The sequence below is a fragment of the Canis lupus genome, chromosome 22 (genome assembly GCF_003254725.2).
Source record: "Canis lupus dingo isolate Sandy chromosome 22, ASM325472v2, whole genome shotgun sequence".
In the NCBI taxonomy this organism is placed as follows: domain Eukaryota; kingdom Metazoa; phylum Chordata; class Mammalia; order Carnivora; family Canidae; genus Canis; species Canis lupus.
The window spans coordinates 17286207-17311864 of NC_064264.1; positions in this window are offsets into that span (position 1 = coordinate 17286207).

The window sequence follows — 25658 nt, forward strand, 5'->3', positions numbered from 1 at the left end:
AAGTCAGGACACCACAGGTCATTCAGAACCCTGTCAGCTTTTTTTAAAAAAAACATTAGCTTTTATTCTGAGTGAAATGAAGTATGGTTGCAGACTTTAAAACAGCAGATTTAAACAGAGAACACAGATAAAGATGCATGTAAATGACTTAAGTTTCAAAAATAAATTTTTGTGAAGGTTTGAGAATAGAAGCAAGGAGACCAATAGGACAAGAGATGATAGTGACTCAGACAAAGGTGATAGCAATGGACACAGTGAAGAGTAGTTAGATTTTGGATATACACTTAAGGATTTCCTGGTAGGTTGTATGTGAGGTGTGTGAGAAGCAGAGAAGCAAGTAGAACAATGGAATATCTATCAATTGAATTGGGAAAGATTAGAAAATGAGGAGTTTTGGGGAAACCAGATGTTCAGTTTAGACATATTAAGTTTGAGATGTCTATTAACATCTTTGGAAATATAAAGTAAACAGTTGATATAAGTATTTGGAATTTGGGAAGGAAGTGTGGTCTGTTGGTATACATTTAGATGTTGGCACTGTATACATTTTATTTAAGCTCTGAGGCTGACTTCTACCTTGGATGTTAGCATAGACAGAAAAGCAAAGAATACCAAAGACTAATACCTGGGAACTCTCTAACATTAAAAAGAAAAATTGGTAGCAGCAAGGGAGTTTGCGGAGAGACCAGTAAGTAAGGAGTTCAGCCAGAAGCTGCAGCTTGGTCAAAAATAAGGACTGAGGACTGACTATTAGATTTGGCATTCTAGGGAATATATTGTTGAAATGGTAAAATTGGGTCACCTGAATGGCTTAGATGGTTAAGCGACCCAGCCTGCGACCTCTGGGTCCTGGGATGGAGCCCCGCATCATCTGGCTGCTGGCTCTGCAGGGAGTTTGCTTTTCCTTCTCCCGCTGCCCTTCCCCCAGCTCCTGTGCTCGCTCTCTTTCTTTCTCCTCTCAAATGAATAAAATCTTAAACAAAAAAAAAAAAAAAAAAAGAGAGGAATAGATTTAAGAGGAAATGAGAGGAACGATGTTTGCTGTCTACCATAAGGGATGCTAACTCTGTAGGACTTTTGCTCTAAAGGGGAGGAGAATTGGATCTGAAAATGCTGAGGAATATGCTGTTAAAGTCTTTTTTTTTAATATCAGTATTTTGAATGCTTGCAGTAACGTTCCTACTGGGAACAAAAACATGATGGTGGAGGAAAGACAAGAGTAATTTTTAGAGATATGTCTTCAAATAGTGAGGAAGGAATGTAATCTAATGCACAAGTGGTATACTTTGGGAGAGGTTTAAAAGCCCAAGGCTTAACCTCTGTCTTTACTTTGAATTCAGTATGTTGGTTGGGGTGTACCTCAGGACAAAGTCCTTTGAATGTTACAGTCTCTCCCTTTTGGACCCCATTCCCACAAGGTATTCTTTTTTCTTGGGGAATTTCTTGGTACTACTAATTTATAATAGCCACCTTTTAATCTTTTATCACTTATTGTCTATATCAGCTACCAGTAAGTGTGTAATGAAAGGATTAAGTAAGAGAATACTTAGTGCCCAGCCCATCTGACTGGACCCACCTATTCCTCTTTGCATGCCACCTAGTAAGGCTTTGGCATGAACTTAAATTATGTTTACACCATAATTCCAGTAGCTTTTTTTTTTTTTTTCTTCCTGGCTTGCAGTAGAAATAGGATACCAATCATCTATTCAGAGTATACCCTAAGAAAATTCTCCACATGCCTATTCTTGACTTCCTAACCAGACTTTTTTAGAATAACTGCAACTAGGGGCACCTGCATAGCTCAGTTGGTTAAGCATCTGCCTTTGGCTCAGGTCATGATTCTGGGATCCTGGGATGGAGTTCCATGTCCGGCTCTCTGCTCAGCAGGGGAGTCTGCTTTTCCCTCTGCCCTTCCCCCTGCTCATGCTTTCTCTCTCACTCACTCTCTCTCAAATACATAAATAGAATCTTTTTTTTTTTTTTTTGCATAAATAGAATCTTTTAAAAAACAGAATAACTGCAACTAAATTGCCAGAAATTTACCTATTTTTATTCTAGTTGCTTAGATTCTTCAACCTTCCTGTAATTTTTGAGGCACCTTCATGCTGAGACAATTCAGCAGTAGCCTGTGTGTTTTCTTTTATCATACACACATAAATTTTAAACACTGGGGAAGTATATTTTTTTAAAGATTTTATTTATTCATTCATGAGAGACAGAGAGAGGAGAGAGAGAGGCAGAGACACAGGTGGAGGGAGAAGCAGGCTCCATGCAGGGAGCCTGACGTGGGACTTGATCCCAGGTCTTCAGGATCACGCCCTGGGCTGAAGGCAGGCGCTAAACCACTGAGCCACCCAGGGATCCCTGGGGAAATATCTTTAAATCCTTAGTTGCCATTCCAATATTCAGAATATTTTATATTTTCCTATTTAGTATAAAAGAAATTGATTAAGCAACATTTTATCTCATTTTTATTCAAATTTATAATCATAAAGGTTTCTGGTGTGCAATAATTTCATTCCATTTGCTTTCATCAAGCTTTCACTAGCGATGTTCACATTCAAATAAACAGTAGTAAACCTTTGGGAAGGACCCAGTCACACACACAACTTTTTGGATAAAGTGAAAATTTTATGCGAAAATGCTAGGTCTTTAGTATTTCTAATTCGATTCCACTTCTTGTAAAAATTCCGTATTAAGTTGTTAGAGCTTCTAGATGATATGACTTTCAAATTATTTTCTTGGAACTTGAACTAGGCTGGATGATGAATTGAAAATTGTCTAGTATGACTATTCAAACAGGCTTAGGGTGTTTTTCATTTGGGTTTACTATGAAAGCAAACCAAAGAGCTGTGAAAGAATATGCCAGAATTAAGGGGAAGGTGATAGGAGCAGCTCCACAGTGCTTCCCTAGATCTGCACAAGGCATTCAACAGAGCAGCCACAACAGCAATCACATTTTCTGCATTTTCTTTCTTACACTAATGCTAGCCATTGCTGGAGGTGTTCCTTCACCATGGTAACTGTTACCTTGGAGACTGCCAATATCATCACTGATGGAACCTCCATCTGCCAGCACCATCCCTCCAGTTTGAGCCTTCACAGGAGCTCACTTTGTGAGGGAGGAGATTTTGAGTGGTGATCATCATAAACTCTTTTAGGGAGCATTAAGTAGAATAGAATTAGGTGATCCTAGTATCAATAATCTAGATTCAAATGTTCAAGTTATTTTCCTTTTTTTTTTTTTTTTTTTTTACTAGAAGAGTTTTGTTTTTTATTTTGCAAATACATATATTTAAGCTTCATGGAAGACCTAGTAAATATCGGTTTCCTATTGTTGGGCAGAGGATTTTTTTTTTTAATTTTGAAACAACCCATATATTATTATAGAGTATGTTAGAGGTATGAACAACTGGGTAAGGCTATTGGTTACACTTAATACCTTTCTAGAGCAACACTTCTCAAACTGTGGTGAAGCACTGGTTATCTCCATTCAGTACAGACCAAAACTTTTGTAAAATGCAGTAATATATAGAATTACTAGAAAAATGAAAAAAAGGCATGGAGAATATAAACACCATTTTAATTGTTAAATTTAACGGATATGCATTTGCTTTGACATATTGCTCTAAAATTTCTAAGCACTTTTAATTAATGTATTATCTCTGTCTAGACTGTTACTCCATAGTTCAGGGGAGAAAACTCGTCTCCTGGATTTAACTTTGGTTAGTCTTGTTCTGAAGTGTGAATTTACTCATCCATCAAATGGATAAAATATGACTGTCCCGCCCTCTTCAGAGGGCTCACAGAGATAATAGCAAGCTAGAGAGAGATGTGAGGCCTTTAAGGTAAAAATAGGTGTTCCTCTTCGCATTTCTTCAGTTATTGGCACAATGACATACATATAGAATGAGACCAACAGTGTTTTTGAAATTTAAATAAAAAATGTTCAAGGGTATACTGGTGCATTTTGTTTGTGTAAAGAATTTTCAGTGATTTTTTTCCACACTGTCAGATGTCACACTGGATTTCTGCCATCAGCATGTAACATTCAGCTAGCTAGCAGTGACAATCCAAGATACTAACCACAAAGCAGACCTGACTAGCATAAAAATACTGACCTCACAATCTACTTGCTAAGAATGAGTAGAATTATCCCTAAATTGCTTTGTTATGTCATCCATAGTTTAGTGCGCGGAAGACAGAGAAGTAAGATTTTTACAAAATGATTTTTCTAAAGGAAGAAAACTATAATTCCTTTTTACATAAGAAAAAAATAGAGCTTTACTTAGTGAAAAACTAATACAGGGAAATGATGAATTCATCTATCATTCTGAATAAAAGTTTGCTTTAAAAGCTTTACAAATCAAAGAGAACTATAGAAAGCTGAACTGTAGGTGGGGGTTTAATTTTTGATGTTCAAGGATGCTAAAATACAAATATAATTTAAAAACTGAGTTTAAGCATTTTTATTTGAAAAAATGACCTAGAGATTCAGATTCAATTCTTAGTCTAAAACTTATATAGTTTTGTTAAATCAGAATTACCAATCATGATATAAATCTCTTGATATGAAACTTAATGTATTTTTCTAAATTAAATAAAAATAAAATTTAAAAAATTATCACTGAAAGTATCTATGCAAAAATAATTTTAAAAATTCAAAATCATTTTTAAATTGATTGAACACCTGATATTTCTCATCAGGAAAAATGTGGCAAAAAATCATTATGTGCATATTAATGACACAAAGGTATTCAGGTTGAAAGTTTTACTGATTTCATTAGCATGGAATAGAGGGTAGTCATTTAAAGTAAATATTTAATAATATAAGAAATGTGATGTATATAAAGGAATAGAGAGGAAGAAAGTTTGAATAATAAGATTAAGAGCAAATTTAGAAAAAATACAATGGGGATAAATGAGAATATCATACACATAAAAAAACAAAATGTATTTAAATTTCTGCTTCTGGTCTACTTTTAGCAATCATTAATTCAAAGAAATGTATTAAAATGGGGTTTGATATAACACTAAATTAATCAACCAAAGCAAAAATAGACAAACGGGACTACATCAAACCAAAATGTTTTTGCACAAGGAAACATGAGGAAAATAAAAAAAAGTAACCTATGGAAAGGAGAAAATACTTGCAAATCACATATCAGATAAAAATTTATGTAAAAATATATAAGGAACTCTTACAAACTTATAGCAAAAGCAAAAGAAAACAAAATAAAAACACCTTTGTTCATGTTTTAATCACAGGAATGCATTTCTTCAAAGAAAACATACAATTGGTAACCATTTGAAGAGGTGGTTGACATCAATAATCATCGGGGAAATACATGCAAATCTAAAACATAATGAGATATCACCTCACACCTATTAGGATATTATTATTGAAAACAACAGAAGATAACAAGTTTTGGCAAAGATCTGGAGAAATTGAAACTCTTATGCACTGTGAGCACCGTGAGAATGTAAATCAATGAAGCTACTATGGAAAATGGTCTGGAAGTTTCTCAAAAAAATTAAACCAGAACTATCATGTGATGCAGGAATTCCACTTTTGAATATGTATCCAATGGAATTGAAATCAGAATCTCTAAGAAATATCTGTACTCCCATGTTCATTGCAGCATTATGCCATAAACATATCACCTCCAAATGTTTCCTTCTGCCCTCTTGATTATTGGTAGTCTCATTTCATAAGAACACTTAATATAAGATCTATACATTTAGCAAAATTTTAAGTATACAATTCAATATAATTAACTATAAGCAGTATGCTATGCAGTAAATATCTAGACCTTTTCATTTGCATAAAGTAAAACTTTGTACCATTTGACTAATACCACTCTTTTCCCCTCCCTTTAGCACCTGACAACCATTTTGCTCTCTGCTTCTAAGACTTTTGATAGATATTATGTTAAGTGTCTTTATAAAATAAGACAGTAATAATAATTAAGAGGGCAGAAGGAAGCTTTTGGAAGTGATAGATATGTTTATGGCTTAGATTGTGGTGATGGTTTCATGTATATATAATTATCTCCAATTTCATTAAGTTGTATACACTAAACATGTACAACTTTGTGTATGACAAGCATACCTCAGTAAAGTAGTTAAAAAAGAGGGGGAGGATTTGACACTAGTGTTTCTGTTTCTCCTGGTATTTCCTTTAATTATATTTCATAATAAGATATGGCTAGTAAGAATAATTTTTTAAAAAAGATTTTATTTATTTATTCATGATAGACACACACACAGAGAGAGAGAGGCAGAGATACAGGCAGAGGGAGAAGCAGGCTCCATGCAGGAAGCCCGATGTGGGACTCAATCCCAGGACTCCAGGATCACGCCCTGGGCTGAAGACAGGTGCTAAACTGCTGAGCCACCCAGGAATCCCCAAGAATAATTTTTATACAAATAAAATGATGTTCATGGAAAGCCCGCTTCTGATAGGAAAGATAGAATATTGCCAATCTACCCTTTCACACTATTAAAAATTACATGTAACTTCTAGTTGGCCCATGAATAATTCGTGTGAAAAAACCTTTTACATATGGAGAGTGTAGTGTTAGTCTTTGAACTATTCAGTATTTATAGCTGAAAATGTTTTCTCTAAGCTAAAGTGATAGAGATACAGATCTTTTGTAGAAGTATGCTAACTTTTTAGTTAAGTTTAGTTAAGAAGTATGCTAACTTTAATTGAGTATGCTAAGATTTTTAGTCTGTGTCTTAATATAATCTCTTCACTAACAGTGTTTAACACTGTATAAGTTATTTAATGAATGTAAAATTTTGAAGACAAAATTTTCATAAATATCAGATATTTTAACAGGTGCAAAGTTTGCAAGCACTTCTCTTCAAATGGAGGCAATGAAATTTTGAAGGCATTAAAAATGTGTCATAAAGTTGAAATATTAGTGTCAACATTATATGGGATTTTTAAGACATTTTAATATTTGACATACTAAAAAGAAGAATCAAGGCTTAATGGAATAAGATCCTTTAGAGCCCTTTCCTTATCTGTATTAAAGAATCTGGGTTTGAGATCTCAATATAATACCTAGGAGATTCCTTAATTCAGAATTTTATGAAACCAACAAAAATATTTTTTAAAAAAAACTGAACCATTATTATGGAATTTTTATTATGCTCTCTTTACTATAGAACTTACTTAAAGTATATAATGTAAACTTTAAAAGACATGGAGTTAGTGTCTGGCACTGTTTTATGTCTACTATCTTTTCAAGAAGTACTGAAAATATGTCTAATTTAAAATTCATTTTATTTTCTGACCACAATTTTTCTTTTCCCTGTTTTGCTTAGCAGCTGTTTTTTTTTCATGTCTTGCACATCTGTTTGGCAAAAAGATATTTTTATCAATATCAAGGTCCACAGTCTCCATTTCTGCTCAACCATGTGTTCACAGCTTAACTATATTTTTTACCATTTGTACTAATAAAGCAAGTTTAATTTTGGTAATGATCCTGACAAACGGCAAACATTACTTGTTTATTGGTAGAGGGTGATTTTCCCTTTGTTCATGTGACTGTGTTCCTGGATTTACTCTCAATTTGGCAGTTATCTCATACACATAGTGTCAATGTCAGAATGTCAAGTGGATATACACTTCCTCTTCTTTCAATAGGCAAGCTAGCTTCCTGATTGGTGAGAAGAGCTTCATTTAACTGAAATACAAAGGTTGAGAAGCATTCCATGTAGCATCATCAAGCATTTCTAGTTACACCATTAGATATTGCTTTGGACTGTGATAGCTCATGATAATTAATTTTTTGTTATTTTATACTCAGATTTATGTTTGATATAATACAGTGAAAATAATGATGTAGAAAATTTATTTTTAAAGATTTTATTTATTTATTCATGAGAGATACAGAGAGAGAGTCAGAGACATGGAGAAGCAGGCTCCTGGTGGGGAGGAGACTGGTGTGTGACTTGATCCTGAAACCCTGGGATCAAGACCATAGCCAAAGGAAGACACTCAACAATTTAGCCACTCAGGCATCCCTGATGTAGAAAAATTTAAATGCAGTTTTATATATTGGAAAAATGTATTATAGAACACTAATATTAAGTATTTCATTGTATAGCAGTCACTTTTTTATACTTAAACTTAAAATTTAGATAAACCTTAAGAGGTATTTCAGATATGAAATATGGCTTTCAGTGAAGGAACAGTTGCTTAATATACAGTAATCGCAGAGTCAAAAAAATTGGCAAAGAATTTCATTTTGTTAGTCATTGGAGTTACATCATTCTACATTTCTACAGGTGATCCCTTTGCTAGCTATTTATGTGTTTATGTGCTGGTTTTCTGATAATAATCTATTTCCATATTCTCTTCCAAGACCTTTACACTACAATATGATTATATCTTTCATATGGAATGTAGTTCACACGTTTATGTCAACATGCTTTTCTGTAATACTTTTCAAAATGACCAAAACCTCTTTTGTGGCCACTGTATCCCTACACTGGTATTTTTAAATGTCAGCAATTCTGGTAGAACACATTTACTTAGAAACAGGAATCCTAAGTTGAACATCTTCAATGCTGAATCAAAATGGCAGTATCATGGTGGTCTATTAGCATCTTGTCCCTGAATGTCACAAAAATCTCAATAACAAATCATCTTGGTTTAGTTATATGGTTTTTAATTCAGAAAACAAAAACTAGCAAAGTCAATGTGACAGAGGACTTTTACAAAGTACTTTTATTTCTTTCAAAAATTTTGAGCTAGTATTCCTTATTTAAGCACTAGGAATCTAAATTTGAGCTCTTGGGCATTTTCGAAAACATGGACATTCTATGAATGCACAAGTATATCTTTTTTTTTCATAAGTTAGAATGAACTTTGAAATTTTGGGTTTCTTTTACTTTGGATGGTTTTATAGGCAAATATGGCTTCACTGGAGAAATGAATAATTAAAATGACACATGAAAGATAAATACTTATTATTTTAGTGAAGAAATGTAGAGAGGAATATTTTATAAAGAGGTAGTAGCTCTTTCAAAGATTAGAAGGTGAAAAAAGATATAACAGGTTTAAAAAATACATTCAGTAAAGCTATGTTGTAAAAAAATAGGAAAAGGTACTTTGTAGCAAAATGAGCCTGAAAATTTAAGTAGATGCCAGAAAAACGGAGATTTTTGTGAACAAGGATATGCAGATTTGTTTTGGCTGACCTAGACCTATCATGTGCTCTGAATGAACTCTGTCACATATTAAAATGGAATCTTGGAAGAGCCAGGAGAAGTCAAATATTTGAAAAACTAATGACAAATTTCTCAAATGAGAGAAAATCATTAATTATATATCCCAGAAGCTCAAGTAACCCAAGTAGGGTAATCACAACAAATATATATGTTAAATAACATATATTAATATGTTATTATATGTAATTAATATATTAATGATATATACTATATCACATCTAAAATTATATACATTATATATAGTATATAGTACATGGATTATATGTTTATATATTATATAATATAATATATTATATTTATATATTTATATATTTAAATATATACATATACATATTTATAAATATATTTTATTTGTATTTATATTATTTATATATGTGTATATATAAAATTGATGGCAGCAAAGTATAAAGAGCAAATCATGGAAGAAGCAAAAGAGAAAAATGACAGATCCTTTATTGGGAAACAACAATAAATGTCTGAATTATGACCAAAAAAAATCCAAAACGTATAAAGACTACTGAATGCCAAATTGAAAGTGCTGGGAAAGTAAAAAGCAAAAGAAACAAATGAATAAAGCTACTATCCAAGAATTCTTTATCCAGTGAAACTATCCTTCAAAAATAAAATTAAATGAACATACTTACAGATAAATAAAACTGAAATAATTCAGTTTTATGAGCCTTGTGTTATATGGAATTCTCAAGGAATATGTCCGTCTGATTTAAAATGACAGTAGATGATAACAGGGATCTATGGGAAAGGAAGAACACCACCAATTATAATTTGTCAATGCACACACACATACACACATGCAGAGAACACATCTTCTTTATCCATTCATCAAGCGATGGACACCTGGGCTGTTTCCATAATTTAGCTATATGCTGCTATAAACATAGGGGTGCATGTATCACTTTAGTGTTTTTATATTCTTTGGGTACTCAGTAGTACGATTGATAGATTACAGGGTAGTTCTATTTTTAACATTTTTGAGGAAATTCCATGCTATTTTCCACAGCAGCTGTAGCAGTTAGCATTTATACTAATAGTGTTCTGTGAAAAATTCTGTTGGTATTTTGATAGGGGTTGTGTTAAAAGTATAGATTGCTTTGCATAGTATTGACATTTTAATAATATTTGTTCTTCCACTCCATGAGTATTGAATATCTTTCCATTTCTTTGTGTCACCTTCAAGTCCTCTCAACAGCATTTTATAGTTTTCAAAGTACAGGTTAGGTTTATTCCTAGATATCTTATTATTTTTGGTGCAACTGTAAATGAGCTGTTTTCTTAATTTCTCTTTCTGCTGCTTGATTATTATTTTATTATAATGACAGATTTCTGTACATTAATTTTGTATACCGTAACCTTACTGAACTTTTTTATTGGTTCTAGCAGGTTTTTGGTGGAATCTTTTGGGTTTTCTATGTAGAGTATCATATTATCTGCAAATGTTAAAGTTTAATTTTTCCTTACCAATTTGGATGCCTTTTATTTCTTTTTGTTGTCTATTGCCATGACCAGGACTTCCAGTACTGTGTTGAATAAAAGTGATGAGAGTGGACATCCTTGCCTTGTTCCTGACCTTAGAGGAAATGCTCTCAGTATTTTCCCATTAAGGATGATATTACCCGTGGGTTTTTCATATTTGATCATTATTATGTTGAGGTATGTTTCCTCTAAATCTACTTTGTTGAGCATTTTTATTATGAATGAATATTATACTTTGTCAAATACTTTTCTGCCTCTATTAAAATGATCATGTGATTCTTTTTTTTAAGATTTTATTTATTTATTCATGAGAAACACAGAGACAGAGAGGCAGAGACACAAGCAGAGGGAGAAGCGGGCTCCATGCAGGGAGCCTGATATGGGTCTCGATCCCGGGTCTCCAGGATCACACCCTGTGCCCAAGGCAGGCACTAAATCACTGAGCCACCCAGGGATCCCCTGATCATGTGATTCTTATCCTTTCTCTTATTTATATGATGTTTTATGTTGACTGATTTGTGATTATTGAACCACCCTTGCAATTCAGAAGTAAGTTTCACTTGATCATGATGAATGATTTTTTTTTATGTATTGTTGGATTCAGTTTGCTAGTATTTTGTTTGGAATATGAGAATTTTTACATCTGTGTTCATCAGAGATACTGTCCTATAGTTCTCTTTTTTACTTTTCATCATTTTACTGATGTCTTTATCTGATATTGGTATCAGGGTGGTGCTGGCCTCATTGAATGAATTTGGAAGTTTACTTTATTATTCTATTTTTTTGGAATAGCTATTAATTCCTCTTTAAATGATAGAATTTGCCTGTGAACCCATCTGTTCCTGGAACTTTGTTGGGATTTTTTGTTTACCGATTCAGTTTTTTTTTTTTTTTTCTGTTTATGCTCAAAATTTCTATTTCTTCCTACTTCAGTTTTGGTAGTTTACATGTTTCTAGGTATTTATACATTTCTTCTAGGTTGTCCAATTCATTGGCATATAGTTTTACATAATATTCTCTTATAATAGCTTGTGTTTCTGTGGTGTTGGTTGTTATTTCTCCTCTCTTTGTGATTTTATTTGAGTCCTTTCTGTTATTATTTTTTTTTGATAAATCTGGCTAGGGGTTTATCAATTTTATTGATTACTTATTGATTTTATTTATGATTTTTTTTAAAAGACCCAGGTCCTAGTTTCTTTGATGTGTTCTATTGATTTCTTTTAGTTCCTTGATGTACGTTGTTAACGGTTTTATGTAATTGCGTGCTCCTATCTTGGGTGCATAAGCATTTACAATTGTTATATATTCTTAGATTGTTTCTTTTACTATTATATAGTGTCCTTCCTTGTCTCTTATTATAGTCTTTGTTCTAAATTCTATTTTATCCAAATAAGTATTGCTATTCTAGCTTTCTTTTGACATCTATTTGCATGGTAGATATTTCTCCATCTCCTCACTTTCAATCTGCTGGTGTCTTTAGGTCTAAAGTGAGTCTTTTGTTGGCAGCATGTAGATGAGTTTTATTATTATTATTATTTTTTTTACCCATTCTAACATCCTATGTCTTTTGATTGGAGTATTTGGTCCATTTATGTTCAAAGTAATTATTGATATAAGTGTATTTCATGCCATTTTATTACTTGTTTTCTTATTGTTTCTGGAGATTTTCTCTGATCTTTTCCTGTCTTTCTCTTTCATGGTTTGCTGATTTTCTTTAGTCATGTATTTGGATTTCTTTCTCTTCATTCTTTGCATATTTACTAGTGGCTTTTGATATAAGGTTACCATTAGATTTGTGTATAACTTCTTCTGCATATAGCAGTTTATATTTGTTCATGGTTAAATTTAAACTCATTCTTCACCCCTTCCTCCCCACATTTTAGGTATATGTTGTCATGATTACATCATATTGTTTTGTAAATTCTTTGATTTTTTTACAGAAATATTCTTTTTGTGTTTCCTACCTTAATATTGTCATTTTTGGTCCTCCTTTCAACTCACATATCCCCTTTAATATTTCTTACAGAGCTGGTTTAATGGTCATGAAATCCTTTAGTTTTTGTTTGGAAAACTCTGTATCTCTCCTTCTACTCTGAATGATACCTTCATGGCTAGAGTATTCTGGGCTGCAAATTCATTTTCATATTTAGTGCCTTGAATATATCATGCCATTTCTTTCTGGCCTAGAAAGCTTCTGCTTAAAAAAATCTCCTGCTAGCCTTATCAGGTTTCCCTTATATGTTACTGTGTTCTTCTGTCTTGCTGCTTTTAAAATTTTTTCTTTATCACTATATTTTGCCAATTACAATATGTCTTTGTGTGGATCTGCTTTTGTTGATTTTGCTGGGGGTTCGCTGTGTATCCTGGGTCTGCATATCTGTTTCCTTTACCAGACTAGGGAAGTTTTCAGCTATTATTTCTTCAAATAAAATTTCTGGCCACTTTTCTCTCTATTCTTTTTCTGGGACTCATATAATACAAATTATTGGATGGAGTCACTGAGTTCCCTGAAATCTATTCCCATTTTGCATAATTCTTTTTTCTCTCTTTTGTTCAGCTTGATTTCTTTCCATTATTCTGTCTTCTAGGTCATTAATTCATTCCTCTACTTCTTTCAGCCTACTGCCCATTCTGTAAAGTGTGTTTCTCATTTCATTTATTGAGCCCTTTATCTCTGCTACATTATTCCTTATCTTTGTATTAAATGTCTCACTTATATCTTCTATAATTTTCTTAAGTCCAGTAAGTATCCTTATGATTATTTGCCTTAAATTCTCCATTAGCCATGTTACTTGTATCTGTTTCACCTAGATCTCTAGCCGTGCCTTGTCCTATTCTTTCATTTGGGATAAATTTCTCTGTCTTCTCATTTTGTCTAAGTCTCTGTGCCTGTTTTTCTGTGTTAGGACAGTCAGCTCCATTTCCTTTTCTTGAGGGTATAGTCTTATGAAGAAGAAATCCTATTGCACCCCTCAGTGTACTGTCCCCTGTTCTTCAGGGCCTAATTCTTCTGGTAGTTTCTTCCTGGCTTCTTTATCCTTTAGGCCAATCATCTGCAGTGGCTGTTTTTCCTTCTTGTGGGCAGTGTTTGGTCCTTGGCCCAAATGTGGTACATTTTAACTATGTGTGCTGTGGTCTGCTTATGAAGTGAGACTTATCATTTGCTGCAGGATACTAGGCTTTCAAAACTTCTGAGTAGGGATACATGTTGTGAGCAGGGGTTTGGGCTGGTCTTCTGTGCCTCAGTGCTGGGACTGAGGCAAGCAAGACACCAAAGGGCAGTTCTACTGGAGCACTGGAGGAAGTGGGACCAGTCTTGATGAGCAAGTTAGGTAGCCACTATGGACACTACATTGCTTCCTGCAGGTGGCTCTGTGCTTTCACTGATGGGTGGTGGAGGGATATGGTACCTGTCATTACTTTGTTCCCAGAGTGGTTTTTCCGTGAATGCTGCCTCTCTGTGATGTGCTCCAAAATGAGCAACTAACCTCTCCACTGTGTGCCCAGACACTATTCTGATTGATGTTTCTGAGCTGTACGTTTGCAGGTTGTTTGCCTGCCTTCCCTCCACGTGCAAAGCAATGTTCTCTGGGCTCTACCCCAGCCAAGCCTGCTGACCTCTAAAACTTCAGACTTAGCCCTTTGGCTGCCAGAAGCCATGAAATGCATCTCCTCTTACTTTCCAAGCCAGTTGCTGTGGGGATTCATATACCCCATACACTCCCCCCGCCCCCCGGGTTACTGTGTCTCTCAACCTTCTCTGTGACTGCAGCCCTCTCCCCACCACAGTGGCCATGATTCATATATCTCCCAAACCACATCACTCCCCTTTCTACCTTCTTTAATGTGGTCTTTAGTTGTGTAGTTTGTTCTGCCACCTTGAGGTCAATTTCTGGGTATTTAGAATTATTTAATGGTTTTCTAGTATTTATGGGACAAGGTGAGCCTAGGGAGCTTAATAACAGTGACTTAAAGTTATTTTTCTATATTCCACTATGAGAAAGTTAGAAAAAGAAGAGCATATTAAATCCTAATGTAAGCAGACAGAAAGAAAGAAATTAAAAAGATCTGAGCAGAAAATGATGAAAAAGAAGAGGATAAAGCAATATATAAAAGCAACAAAAACCAATAAAACCAAAGATTGTATTAAAAACATCAGTATTAGATAAAACTTTGGGTAAATGATCAATTTTAAGAAATATCAATTCCAGAATAAAAGCTAGGATCTCAGTATATGACCTACAGATGTTAAGATGATAATAAGGAAGTATGATAAATAATTTTATGCTAATTACCATGGCAATTTAAATGAAATGGACAAATTTTGTGAAAAACAACTGCATTCAAGAAATGAAAAAAATGTAAAGAATCTTACATCAGTGAAATAAATTTAAATGTTTAATTAGCTTAGTTAATAATTAAACTCATCCCAAAAAGTAAAATTTTAGTTCTAATTGCTCATTGGTGATTTTTGTTTTACAAAATCCTTAAGAAATTTTAACAGTCTCCCTTAACTTTTTTCAAATAGTAATGGAGAAAGGAATGCTTTTCAACTTACTTTAATGGGAAAGTTATTATTCTGATACACTTAGCCAAAGACATTAAAAGAATAATTAAGTCCAGTATTCCTTGTAAAGATAGAGAAACTGTAACAAAATGTTAGCCATTTGAATATGTTCATCTATACAAAAGGATAGCTGACCAATGGAGTAAAGGAACATATTTTTTTTTGTATGGAACGTATTCTCAAAACTGATTTTGGTATTGTTGCAACATTGTATAAATTTGTCAAATCCATCAAACTATTTCCTGAGAATATGTGACTTGTTCTATATACATTATAATTAAATCAAGCTGCAGTAAAAATTTGCATCAACTACATAGCCAGTAATTTAACACCCCAAAATTTAAAGGACCTATAATTTCATTAACAATTCTGGTAAATACTTAGGACGTCTAAAGTAAAGTCATAGTTCTGCCCAATCTTGTACATGGTATAATTTTTGTAACATAACATATAAGCTTTGTCATTTGATGAAATAAATACTTTAATTAAAATACATGATTTTAGACTAGAGATGAAAAAATATAAGTTATGCTGTTTATAAGAGACAAACTAAAAGTATAAAGAAATATTAAAATTATTACTTATTAAAAATAGGTATATTAAAAGAATGGTGGTTAGAGTATAATATTTTTCAGCAAATTTTCATTTTCCTCCCTACTTCATAAGAATGTTATATTTCTCACTTCAGTGATGTTGAGCTACGGATATTCCTTGCACTGACCAATTAAATGAGCATGGATAGGACTTTTACTCCATTCAAGCAGAGGCTTTAAATATGCTTTTATGGTTTCTTTTGACATTTTACATTCCCTCTCATCACCATGAGAAGTGTACATCCTAGAAAAGAGCAGCTCTTTTAGCAAGATTTCTGACATGAAAATATATGTGAAAGACCTAGCCTGGATGGAACCTAGAGCAGTGACTTCCTAGAAAAAAACACAAATGACATAAGATGAAAATCTGGTGAGTACTAAATATATCAAATGTATAATGAATATCTTCATACAGATAACCTTCCAGGATTAAATAAATTTATCAAATACGCCCAAACATTCAAAGAAATATTAACATAAAACTTTAAACAACTCTCCCAGATATATTGTATGAAAGGGAAGAACACTGCAAACTCATTTTAATGATGCCTGTAAAAGTTTTATAACCAAACTGGACAAAAAAATTCTAAGATTACAGCATATCTTTCACGAATACAGGTGTAATACAAACTAAACAATATATTACTAATCAAATCCAACAATACATAAAAGGTATAATGTATCATGATCAAGTTGGATTCATCCTTGAATTGCAGGGTTAGTTTAACATTAAAAATATAAAACAATAGAATTCACCATATAAAAAAAAAGAGACAAGTCATATGAATTTTTGGAGGCCAAAAAATGTCATCTAAAAGGTATCCATGTAAAGTTCATGGAATCTGTGAATTTCAGGTGATATGGCTAAATGTGTGATTAAGTTTAGGATCTTGAGAGGAAGAATTTATCCTGGATTATCTAGGTGGGCTCTGAATCCAATCACATGCATTCTTATAAAACACATGGAAGAGGAGATACATAATAGATACACAGAGGGGAAGATCATGTGAAGAAGGAGGCAGACTGGAGTTATAAAGCCACAAAGTAAAAAAATGTCTGAAGCCCCCAGGACCTGGAATTGGCAGGGGAGGATTCTCCTTCAGAGCCATTGTACAGCCCTGAGGACACTGCTTTTTGAGGGCTTTCCAGTCTCCAGAACTGAGAGAAAGGAATCTTCTATTGTTTTAAGCCACAGAGTTTGTGGGAATTTGTTGTGACAGCCTTAGGAAAATAATAGTCTCCGTAGATGCAAAACCAGCATCTGATAAAATTTAACCGCAATTTATGACCAAAATAAGTGCTCAGAGCACTCGGAAAAAAGTCAATCTCCTTTTGATGAGTAGCTACAAAAATCTTTCAGCAAGCAATGTATTTAATAATAAAATATCGAATGCTTTATTCCAAAGTCAGTATTGATTCAAATTGCTTGTTAAAACAATTTTTATTCACCTTTTTTATCCAATATTAAATTGGTTGTCCTAGCAAGTGAAATGAGATTTAAAAAACTAAGAATTAGAATAGCAGAAATAAATTATAAGCATTTGCTATTAAAATGATTGTGTATATAGCAAGTCCAAAATATTTGTCTGATGTTCTATTAAAATGGATATGTGGATCTAGCAAGGTCGATATAAAGAAACCAAATATAATGGTATTTAGCAGAAACTAAGTATGGAAGCAAACAATTGAGAAATAAAACTGATAAAATCACTTTGTAAAAGTTTTAATAGTATCCAAAAAAATCTAACAAATACATACAACCTTTGGTCCGGCATTGCACTTTTATGCACGTGTATAAGAGCAATGCATACATGCATCTACCAAATACACAATAATTCTTGTAGAAGCACTATTTCCAGTAGCTAAGAATTAGTAATAAAACAAATATCCACAACTATAGAAGAAATATATTGTGGTGAATTTATAAAATAGACTATCTGAAAGTTATAAAGAATTATCTATTGCTACCTACAATAATGTGTATTATATTGAAGAAGGGCCCCACGTAGAACCGTGTGTACTATTTGATTCCATTTGTATTATACTCAAAAGCAGGCAAAGTTAATTTGCAGTGACAAATGTCAGGAATGTGGATACTTATAGGTTGAAAAGATACTAGGAGGAGGCTTTAGGGAGCATCTGAGTTACTGATAATACACTTTTGATTTGTGTGTTTAAATGGACTTTCAGTTTGTGGAAATCCTGAGTCTTTAAGGAATCAGAGCGTAAGAGATTATTATCAAAAAGGAGCTATAGTAACTCCCCAACAGTCTATTTCACTGCCTAAATAACAAAATTTTAGGCAGTGAAATAGACTACAGGGAAAGTTTTATTTCTGTTCATTGCTGTTCCACCTTGGGCTGAGGACTGAGAAATTGGTGGTTGTTACAGGACAATTGTAACAATTGTTATAGAACAATTCTATAACATAAAGCACAGAGACAGTCTCTTTTCCCAGATAGAGTTCAGGTGGTTTATAGAATCATGAAGTATAAAAGCTGGGTGGGTTGTGGAATAACAGTATGGAATTTCTGTGTAGCTTGGTGGGGAAGAGAAGCAGGAGCAGCATGGTTCCTTTAAGCTGAAAAATTACCGGGATAAGACACAATGTCAGGTGTTACATAAATGTACCAAATGTAATCAATTTGTTGGTTTTTCAGAATTTTGGACTTGCTTGCTATTATAAATTCCTTGAACTTCATGAGGAATCAATGTTTGTCTTGCTAACTATTTTCATTCTAGAATCTGGCTTGGAGTCTTATATCAAATAAAGAGCTGACCCCACTAATGTCTGCTCCATATTTCATTGGTTCACTTGAGTTTACCTGAAGTTATTGACAATCTGATGGCTGCTTATGACAAGGGCCTATGCATGTCTTTCTTCTGTGCCATAGGATTTTCTCTAGCAGAGAGGGGCCTTGCTGGGGGCTACATACAGGCACAGTCAAGTGGGAGAGAAAAGATCATATGGCAGAGGCCATCCTCACCAAAGGGTGATGGAATCAGAACAGAAATGATTTAGCTTTCTACATGGCTGAGTAGGCTGATTCTGAGGTATATTCACACCGTATCTCAGAGGGTTCATCATGAAATTGAGCCCCAATTGTCCTTATTAGAAACATGATCTTTCACGTCCATTTTATGGTTTATTTCACTTTCCCTGATTCTTCATATATATTTTGTGAGCTCTCTTGTGCAGTTAAAATACTTGGACTTACATTCTTGTGTGAGGATTTCCTGTAAGGTGGGATCCAACTAAGACAGTAAATGTGATGATGCTTACAGTAAGGAAACTGTTCTTATTTCTGTCATCCCACTTGTGATGCTAGTACTCCTTCCCACGCTAGAGGCCAGCATTGGAACCTCATTTATAAATGGGAGAGGGAGAGATAAAGAATGTGGAAAATAATATGAAGGAGTGCTTAACCAAGGCCAACTTCTATTCAGAACCAAAGAAGATATCGACAGTGAATCAAACGGGAACATAAGGGAAGGAGTGACAAAGAGAGTTGCTCTAAAGTTTGTTTATAGCAGATCATAAAGTGTTTACTGAAAGAATGCTTAACAATGATCAGTAATTTCCCTTTTCTCTACATTTTACTCTTTGTCCCTTTTTCCTGGAAGAAGAAGGAAAAAAGAGGGACAAAATATCTGTACATTTTTTCAGTTTTCTCAATCAGGACATTCTCTTACATTTGCACACTGTTAGTTAATTGCATATTGAGGTTATTAGTTTTAACTTGGATAATTTTAATTGTGATATTGCCATGGTAACACTGGCAAAGGTGACATAGTAACTTAATATCATGGTTGTCATCCAAATGTGCACATTTAATCTGGACATAGCTATGATTATGATGACTTCTAATTGCTAATGAAAATAGTTTGAAAAAATAAAAAAAGAAAATAGTCAGTTTTTCCATAAATCTGACTGTGCAGTCTGAAAATTACTTACTTGGAATTCTTGAGAAAGTGATAGTGAGAAGATTAATTTTACTACCTCAGAAATTATGTTTTCTAAGAAGGCAGAAAATGTTAACAACCATGTAAAGTTGCTTTATACTGTTTTGACCAAGAGACTAGCTTTTAATATTTTCTTTCTTACCCTTTAACTGGAGGACTGAAGGAAGCCAAATGCTCAAGATACTTCTTTTGAAAATCATCAACATATTTTACTGAAATCTGACATTTTTACTGGTTTCAAGATGTGCTGCACTTGCAAGCTGTCATTTGTGACAGAACAACAGACTCTTCTCTGTTTTTTCTTGCATTTGAAGAAAATCAATTTAAAGCTTAAAATAATTTATCCAGTGATTTAAAATTTGAAAATAAAATCTATCAAAATTTATGCTATTTGTTTTAATTCATTGCTTGACTACCATATCTTTCTTTTCCTTAGACGTAGGAGTGAAAGGTGGTGTTGGAGGTTTATTTTACTCTTGGACCCCTGAGATTGAACCTCCGACCTCTCTTCTACATACTACCTAAAGAGTTTCAAGTCTAGGCATAATCCATGTTCCTACAGCAGTTAACACTTGAGATATTGTTATTTGGACTAAAGAAAAAATGAATTGTAGAAAATTTTATTTGTTGGTGCTCAGTGGATAGAATGGGAGGGAAGAAGAGAGGAAATTGTCTTGGAGTGTGATTCTAGAGCTCTAGCTCAAATGTGTTCTCTTTTCCTGGCTATGTTTGTGGTCACATCTCTGCTTTCTTCCATAAATCCACTCTCATTTCTCCGTGAAAGCATTAAATCCTCTTCAAAATTTGCTTCACACATTCAAATCTTAGAACTTTAACAGTCTACTTTTCAGAATGTTATGGGAGTATCTTATTAAAAAAAATCCTGGATGTTTTCTTAAATGGGCCCTAGATTCCATTAATTAAATGTCTATTCTTTATTGCTGTTAATGAATTTTCTGTTGTCCCCCCCCCATTTTCCTGACATACTTTGCTATTTCATTTTTTTCCCTTTCCTTATTATAGCATCTCTTACATATGTTTCTTACAGGAAATCTAGATGAGGTATTTCCCCTGTCCTTTGGTTGCAGAAAAATTCATAGTATACAAATATTTAAAGATATTAACAAATATATAAAGATAAGAATATGGAAAGGGAAAATATGTTTAAAGATCTTTATTTCTACTTGGAACATTCTATGTGTACCCATGGTTGGAGGATGGTAATGTTTCTATGTAATATAGGATTTACGTGGGCAGTGATTATACTCTGAATATCATTTTTTCTCAGGTTTATAAATACATTAAAATATACATAATTTATATCTTCCAGAATAGAAGAACATTTTTTTCTCAACTTCTAAAGGAGCCATTGAAAAATTTCAACTTGAAGTAGCTAACAAGTCCTTCCCCTATTGTAGCTGCTCAAATATCTTCCACTTACTTTGACAGTATTTTCAGATCCTATAAAACACAAGAACCTATTTGATTTTTCTTTTTTTTAATTTATTTTTTATTGGTGTTCAATTTACCAACATACAGAATAACCCCCAGTGCCCGTCACCCATTCACTCCCACTCCCCGCCCTCCTCCCCTTCTACCACCCCTAGTTCGTTTCCCAGAGTTAGCAGTCTTTACGTTCTGTCTCCCTTTCTGATATTTCCCACACATTTCTTCTCCCTTCCCTTCTATTCCCTTTCACTATTATTTATATTCCCCAAATGAATGAGAACATATAATGTTTGTCCTTCTCCGACTGACTTACTTCACTCAGCATAATACCCTCCAGTTCCATCCACGTTGAAGCAAATGGTGGGTATTTGTCGTTTCTAATGGCTGAGTAATATTCCATTGTATACATAAACCACATCTTTATCCATTCATCTTTCGATGGACACCGAGGCTCCTTCCACAGTTTGGCTATCGTGGCCATTGCTGCTATAAACATCGGGGTGCAGGTGTCCCGGCGTTTCATTGCATCTGTATCTTTGGGGTAAATCCCCAGCAGTGCAATTGCTGGGTCGTAGGGCAGGTCTATTTTTAACTCTTTGAGGAACCTCCACAAGTTTTCCAGAGTGGCTGCACCAGTTCACATTCCCACCAACAGTGTAAGAGGGTTCCCTTTTCTCCGCATCCTCTCCAACATTTGTGGTTTCCTGCCTTGTTAATTTTCCCCATTCTCACTGGTGTGAGGTGGTATCTCATGGTGGTTTTGATTTGTATTTCCCTGATGGCAAGTGATGCAGAGCATTTTCTCATATGCATGTTGGCCATGTCTATGTCTTCCTCTGTGAGATTTCTGTTCATGTCTTTTGCCCATTTCATGATTGGATTGTTTGTTTCTTCGGTGTTGAGTTTAATAAGTTCTTTATAGATCTTGGAAACTAGCCCTTTATCTGATATGTCATTTGCAAATATCTTCTCCCATTCTGTAGGTTGTTTTTGAGTTTTGTTGACTGTATCCTTTGCTGTGCAAAAGCTTCTTATCTTGATGAAGTCCCAATAGTTCATTTTTGCTTTTGTTTCTTTTGCCTTCGTGGATGTATCTTGCAAGAAGTTACTGTGGCCGAGTTCAAAAAGGGTGTTGCCTGTGTTCTCCTCTAGGATTTTGATGGAATCTTGTCTCACATTTAGATCTTTCATCCATTTTGAGTTTATCTTTGTGTATGGTGAAAGAGAGTGGTCTAGTTTCATTCTTCTGCATGTGGATGTCCCATTGTCCCAGCACCATTTATTGAAGAGACTGTCTTTCTTCCAATGGATAGTCTTTCCTCCTTTATCGAATATTAGTTGACCATAAAGTTCAGGGTCCACTTCTGGGTTCTCTATTCTGTTCCATTGATCTATGTGTCTGTTTTTGTGCCAGTACCACACTGTCTTGATGACCACAGCTTTGTAGTACAACCTGAAATCTGGCATTGTGATGCCCCTAGATATGGTTTTCTTTTTTAAAATTCCCCTGGCTATTCGGGGTCTTTTCTGATTCCACACAAATCTTAAAATAATTTGTTCTAACTCTCTGAAGAAAGTCCATGGTATTTTGATAGGGATTGCATTAAACGTGTACATTGCCCTGGGTAACATTGACATTTTCACAATATTAATTCTGCCAATCCATGAGCATGGAATATTTTTCCATCTCTTTGTGTCTTCCTCAATTTCTTTCAGAAGTGTTCTATAGTTTTGAGGGTATAGATCCTTTACATCTTTGGTGAGGTTTATTCCTAGGTATCTTATGCTTTTGGGTGCAATTGTAAATGGGATTGACTCCTTAATTTCTCTTTCTTCAGTCTCATTGTTAGTGTATAGAAATGCCACTGATTTCTGGACATTGATTTTGTATCCTGCCACGCTACCAAATTGCTGTATGAGTTCTAGCAATCTTGGGGTGGAGGCTTTTGGGTTTTCTATGTAGAGTATCATGTCATCGGCGAAGAGGGAGAGTTTGACTACTTCTTTGCCAATTTGAATGCCTTTAATGTCTTTTTGTTGTCTGATTGCTGGGTCTAGGACTTCCAGTACTATGTTGAATAGCAGTGGTGAGAGTGGACATCCCTGTCTTGTTCCTGATCTGAGGGGAAAGGCTCCAAGTGCTTCCTCATTGGGAATGATATTTGCTGTGGGCTTTTCGTAGATGGCTTTTAAGATGTTGAGGAATGTTCCCTCTATCCCTACACTCTGAAGAGTTTTGATCAGAAATGGATGCTGTATTTTGTCAAATGCTTTCTCTGCATCTAATGAGAGGATCATATGGTTCTTGGTTTTTCTCTTGCTGATATGATGAATCACATTGATTGTTTTACGGGTGTTGAACCAGCCTTGTGTCCCGGGGATAAATCCTACTTGGTCATGGTGAATAATTTTCCTAATGTGCTGTTGGATCCTATTGGCCAGTATCTTGTTGAGAATTTTTGCATCCATGTTCATCAGGGATATTGGTCTGTAATTCTCCTTTTTGGTGGGGTCTTTGTCTGGTTTTGGAATTAAGGTGATGCTGGCCTCATAGAACGAATTTGGAAATACTCCATCTCTTTCTATCTTTTCAAACAGCTTTAGTAGAATAGGTATGGTTTCTTCTTTAAACGTTTGATAGAATTCCCCAGGGAAGCCATGTGGCCCTGGACTTTGTGTCTTGGGAGGTTTTTGATGACTGCTTCAATTTCTTCCCTGGTTATTGGCCTGTTCAGGTTTTCTATTTCTTCCTGATCCAGTTTTGGTAGTTTGTGGCTTTCTAGGAATGCGTCCATTTCTTCTAGATTGCCTAACTTATTGGCGTATAGCTGTTCATAATATGTTTTTAAAATCGTTTGTATTTCCTTGGTGTTGGTAGTGATCTCTCCTTTCTCATTCATGATTTTATTAATTTGAGTCTTCTCTCTCTTCTTTTTAATAAGGCTGGCTAATGGTTTATCTATCTTATTAATTCTTTCAAAGAACCAACTCCTGGTTCTGTTGATTCATTATCTTATAACAATACAATTTTACCAAGTGTCTGTATATACATGCATACTCAACATTCATTCATGTGTTCTGTGGTATGAAAGAAAAAAGAACAAAAATTGTGTTTTTAGGCTGCCTGGTAGCTGGAATCCTGAATGCCAATTCATTTTACAATTTGGATTTCTTCATATGACATTTGGGTAATGAACATGAGTCAGAAGCCAAATTTCTGTTCCAGATGATTTTTTCTTCTGGCAGTCAAGGTTAAGATGATGTAGGGTTTTGTTTCAAAAGTGTCTCAATGTCTAGTCTCCAGTTTTGTGGTGTTTTAGCTTCTGGATCCATGAATTTATTATTGATACTTTGGTGATTATGGGGTTTATAATATTCATTTTTTAAAAGATTTTATTTATTTATTCATGAGAATACACAGAGAGGAGAGAGAGAGAGGCAGAGACATAGGCAGAGGGAGAAGCAGACTCCATGCAGGGAGCCTGACGTGGGACTCGATCCTGGGTCTTCAGGATCACACCCTGGGCTGCAGGCGGTGCTAAACCGCTGAGCCACCAGGGCTGCCCATAATATTCATTTTTATCATTTTTATTCTGAATGCATCCAGGAGGCATTCTGGATCAGGGATAGATCTCTTATTTATCACTTCATGATGAAAATAAGTCAATTGGTTCCCTTTTTGCCCTATCCCCAGGTGAAGTGATAAGAGCCAGTGGAGATTTTCCTACACAAATATCCAGATATTCCATAGGTGAAAGGTAAAACATGTTTTTTTTTTTTTTTTTTTTTTTCCCCACTTGTAGAAGGAAAGAGGCAGGTGTCCTGTTCTCCTAAAGGAAATGCAAGGGACGCCTGAGCCCTAACCCCAACCCTTTCATAGGTTACTATAATCCCTCTGCTTTTTTTAATCTAGAGAGTTCTGGGGCTTCATTCCTTTTGAAATATAAATACCTAAAGACCAAGTACTTTATTCTAGGCCATAATCTAGAGACCTTGTCTGAGCTATAACCATTTGTGACTCTCAGAGAACTAAAAGGTTCTATTATCTGTTTAGATCTAAGTCATCTTCCAGAATAACAGTTATAAATCTAATTCTTAGGGTATGTGAAGAATTTCAGGATGCTAGAGTTATTTATTTATTTATTTATTTATTTATTTATTTATTTATTTATTTTTAAAAGTTTCTGTTTAAATTCCAGTTAGTTAACGTACAGGGTACCATTAGTTCGAGGTGTACAATATAGTGATTCAACACTTGCATACCATACCCAGTCATCAACAACAAGTGTCCTCCTTAATCCTTAACACTTATTTCACCCATCCCCCCCCCCTCCCCTCTGGCAACCATT